The sequence below is a fragment of the Gorilla gorilla genome, chromosome 16, assembly GCF_029281585.2.
Source record: "Gorilla gorilla gorilla isolate KB3781 chromosome 16, NHGRI_mGorGor1-v2.1_pri, whole genome shotgun sequence".
Classification (NCBI taxonomy): Eukaryota; Metazoa; Chordata; class Mammalia; order Primates; family Hominidae; genus Gorilla; species Gorilla gorilla.
The window spans coordinates 21,895,633-21,900,449 of NC_073240.2; the positions used below are offsets into that span (position 1 = coordinate 21,895,633).

Below are 4,817 nucleotides of genomic sequence, written 5' to 3' on the forward strand. Positions count from 1 at the left end.
GGGAGTCCCACAGCTGGAGCAACACCACCTGCCCTGGGGAGGGGAAGATGATCCAATCATGAAGATTGTTAAGGAGTTAGCCCAGGTAGGCATTAGGAGGCCACTGCACAGTTCCCACAACAGACCTGCATGGCCCATGCAGAGGCCAGTTGGGACATGGAGAATGACAGTAGGTTCCTGGGAGTTAAATAAGGTGGTCTCCTGAGTGAATGCAGCTGTTCCTAATATCTCCTCCAGTCTGACGAGAATAGGAGAGGTGTTAGCCACATAGCATTTCGTTATCAATTTAGTCAATACCTTCTTCAGCATTTCTGTTGCCCCAGAGTCAAGATCAATTTGCATTAACCTAAAAAGAACAATGGACTTTTACTGTCTTGTTCCAGGGATATTTACACAGCCCAACTCTCACAGCCTAGTGACCTCCAACCTCAGTCGATGGGCTGACCCAAAGGGGATACATGTTTTCCACTACATTGGTGTTATCATGATAACTTCTGAGTCTTTTTTCAGCTTATAAATTGCAGCCCCTGTCTTGCTGTCTCACTTCCTGAACAGAGGATGGGAGGTTAATACAGACAAAATCCAGGGTCCAGGCTTATCAGTCAAATAGTTGGTGTCATCTGGTTTGGTAAAACTAAAGTCATTCCATCTGCCATCATAGATAAGGTGCGGGCTTACCCACATCCCACCACAACAAAGCAGCTGCAAGCTTTCAAGGCCCTCTGGAGCATCAGTGTCCTTTTATTCCTTTTATTTGACATCCCTGAAGGAGGCTGCTAGGGGAGACTGTGTCCCTCCTAAATTCATGTGCTGAACTCCCAACCCTTGGTCCTTCAGAATGAAATCATACTTGGATTAGTGTCTTTTAAAGAGGTAAATAAGTTAAAGTGAGATTCCTGGAGTGGGGCCCTAATGCAATCTGACCGTTGTTATAAGAAGGGGAAGCAGGAGGGAGGGTGCACACGCCCCGAGGGACGGCCATGTTACCACAGAACAGCGAGAAGGCACCGTCTGCACGCCAGGGAGCGAGACCTCAGAGGAAACCCACCCAGCTGGCAGCTTGATCTTAGGCTTTCATCCTCCATAAGTGTGAGGAAATTGGTTTTGTATTGTAAGCCATCCGATCTGTGGTATTTCACCATAAAAGCCCTATAAAATGAATACAGTAGGTAATAGGAGAGCTACTATACATTGAAAAAGTCGGATGGCCAGACAAACCTAGACACTCCTGTTCAGACCTGAGCAGGGTGATGGACCTGCTTTGGGACAGGAGAGGGGACGAGATGAACCCAGCACCTAGACCCAGCTGAGCCCATTCCTCAGCAGGCTGTCCCTGGGCCGGAGCTTGCACAGGCATGAAAGAGCCTGTCTTGGTCTTCAGGGGCTCGTGGAGTTGGACGGAGAATGGTGTAGACTCAAGAACACATCATCGGTGTGCCCGAGTTTATGTGAATGGGATGTGTTTCTAGGGTGTGCTCATCCCCAAAGAAGAATTAATCAGGTCTCTTGGGATAGAAAGAGGTTGTGGCATTTGTGTGTATTAATAACTGTAGTCGGACAGTAAATTATGTTAAAATGCTTATGGGAAGGCACAATGGAAAGAAACACTTTGTTACAGAAGGGAAAAAAAGGTAATTATTTAAATGAGATGCCTTTGAAGGTCACCATGCCAAGAGGAGCCGATCACATGATGGTGTTAGGTTTCATGTTCAGGAGATCAGGAGGGTCCGTCTGCTGGCTTTTATGATACCCTAGACAGAGCTGAGAGTATAATGTATGAATGGAGGGGACATGGAGAAAGGGGAGGCCAAATGTTTGGTGGGAATGGAGGGTCACTATTGGAGCCATTAGGAAATACACAAGCATGAATTATGCTGAAGCACAGAACAGTGTTCCTGGGGAATATTGTGTTGCTTTGGGAGCTGCTGAACATACAGGAGTTTCACTGTTCTTAGTTCTCGAATTCTCTAGACTCTCTTGACCGCCCAATTTTAAATATTGGGAATATAGGTAAGACACATTCATGGTTAAAAATTCTTAAGTGAAGATGTAGGAAGAAATTTAAAGTAATCAATTTAGGTTATGAAAATTTAGTTATGGTGAACTGTGATGTCTGTTTCTCACATGGAATAATGGAATATAAGTAATTACTCATCTCAGTGGTTCATTTTCCCATAGCCATCAATTACAAAACTGCTGGATAATTTCCTGAATTGTCCACCCTAGAAGTTGACCTCACATTTCCTCAGTGAGAAACCGCTAGTCCGGTTGATCCAGCCTCATTCTTCCCGTCAGGAATTTTGTGTCTCTGTGCCCATGTGGCATAGTCCTGGTCAGGGTGGCAGAGGGAAGGAACTGAAGAGGGCATTGTCAGACCATTCTTCAGAGGAGGAGTGGAGAAGAATCGTGTCCCATTTCCCAGTTGGCTGTGTATCTGCATATGGCCTCGGGATTGCTGCCAGCCTATCCATGCATGATGAAGCTTATTTAGGGGACGAAGCCGGCATGCTGAGTGTCCAGTGCCGACAGCCAAGATAATCAACTGCCTGGTGCATGCTGCTTTTATGAAAACAAGCCCAGGGCCACTTGCATTCTTCAGTATTAGATTATCTGGTGAAGTTGTTTCTTCATTTCTGCTGAAATTGCCACATATAATTACCTAGAGGCATTACAATAAACTGATTGAGAGTTAACTGACTTCCTGGTGAGGTTAAAATGAGTGTCAGGTGCACAGTAAGACAGACAGGAGACGTGGGTGCATAGCAAGCTTGTGCTCACCATGGTTTGTACCTTAATTAGAGAAACTTCTGTACCTTCCTTAGATGTTCAGGCACTCCATTGAGGACCCTGACATAACATTATTTATTGACAGACCATAGCTCAAAATATAGAACTGGATATTACCAAGGAGAGTATACTGTTACTACTTTATCTTTATCTTAAAATATACTCTTCCATCTGAGGTGAAAATTAATCCAGATGGTAGAACTTATTGCAGTTACTACAGCATTTTAGGAAATCAAAAGCTGCAGAACAAACATATGGACAGATGGCAGGTATGTTTTTGGAATCGTAAACAATTTCGTGATGATTGTAAAACCAAGGGGTGTCTCACAAGGGCTGGAAACCTCTCAAAATGAAACAACACACTGAGGATCTTTGAGAAGTACTCTGACCTCCAAGCGAGCTGGCTGATACGGAGGCTGAGCTCCATGTAGAAAGCCAAAGGAATTTCTGCAGGACATCATCATGCCAAGCACAGCAGTAAACTGAGTCCCAGCCCTTTTCACACGCTCAATGGTTAGATCTTGGGATGGAATCAAAGAAGCCATTGTAAAATATCAAAATTTAAACCCTGATTTTGAATTTAAAAAGTGTTAACATATGGTTGTGGCCTACACTCAGAAAATCTGTCTCCTTCAGATGGTGTCTCAGTAGCACCACATGGTTTCAAGTGGCTATTCATTAAATTTCTCCATGAAACTACCAGATACAGAATAGATAAATTGTCACTGTCTTAAATCAACCCTTGGGAAAGGAAAACTGTGTAAAGACAGCAGAGAGGAAACATTGCTCAAGGGAAAAACAATCTCCAGAAACTGTTGTTAAAGAAACAGAGGCCCTCTTTCCAGCCAGTGCCGAGCGATGGACATCCCTTGGGACAAATGGCACAGGCGCCGCAAAACCAGGGACAAGAGAAAGCCCTACCACAAGAAGCGGAAGTATGAGTTGGGGCACCCAGCTGCCAACACCAAGACTGGCCCCCGCCTTATCCACACAGTCTGTGTGTGGAGAGGTAACAAGAAATACTGTGCCCTGAGGCTGGACATGAGGAATTTCTCTTGGGGCTCAGAATGTTGTGCTCCTAAAACAAGGATCATTGGTGTTGTCTACAATGCATCTAATAACGAGCTGGTTCGTCCCAAGATCCTGGTGAAGAATTGCATTGTGCTCATTGACAGCACACCGTACTGACAGTGGTACAAGTCCCACTATGCGCCGCCCCTGGGCTGCAAGAAGGGAGCCAAGCTGACTCCTGAGGAAGAAGAGATTTTAAACAAAAAACGATCTAAAAAAATTCAGAAGAAATATCATGAAAGGAAAAAGAATGCCAAAATCAGCAGTCTCCTGGGGGAGCAGTTCCAGCAGGGCAAGCTTCTTGCATGCATCGCTTCAAGGCCAGGACAGTGTGGCCGAGCAGATGGGTATGTGCTAGAGGGCAAAGAGTTGGAGTTCTATCTTAGGAAAATCAAGGCCCGGAAAGGCAAATAAATCCTTGTTTTGTCTTCACCCATGTAATAAAGGTGTTTATTGTTTTGTTCCAAAAAAAAAAAAAAAAGAAAAGAAACAGAGACATCACACTTACTAGAAAAACATATTCTATTTCATATATTATGGGGGTATGATGTGATGTTTTGACATATGCAGGCATTGTGAAATTATTAAATCAAGTAAATAAACATGCCCATCACCTTACATACTTATTTTTTATGGTGTAAACATGTAAAATCTACTCTATTATCAGTTTTCAAGTATATAGTACATTAGTATCATGGAAGTCACCATGCTGTGCAATAGATCTTCAAACGAATTCCTTCTGTCAAACCAAAACTCTGTACCCTTTCACGAACGCCTAAGCTTTCACATGCCCCTGACGCCAGCCCCTGGTTGGCACCATCCTTCTCTCTACTTCTCTGAGTTCAACATTTTTAGATTGCATGTGTAAGTGAGATCATGGAGTAATTTTTTATACCTGGCTTATTTCACTTAACGTAAAGAGTCAAATGCTCAACATCACTAATCATCAGGGAAATGCA

General features: G+C 43.8%; 1 pseudogene; it reads left to right on the top strand.

The window, feature by feature from the left end:
* The first annotated feature begins 3,645 nt into the window (after positions 1-3,645).
* LOC129527216 (small ribosomal subunit protein eS8-like) lies at positions 3,646-4,348 on the top strand (annotated as a pseudogene).
* The last annotated feature ends 469 nt before the right edge of the window (positions 4,349-4,817 follow it).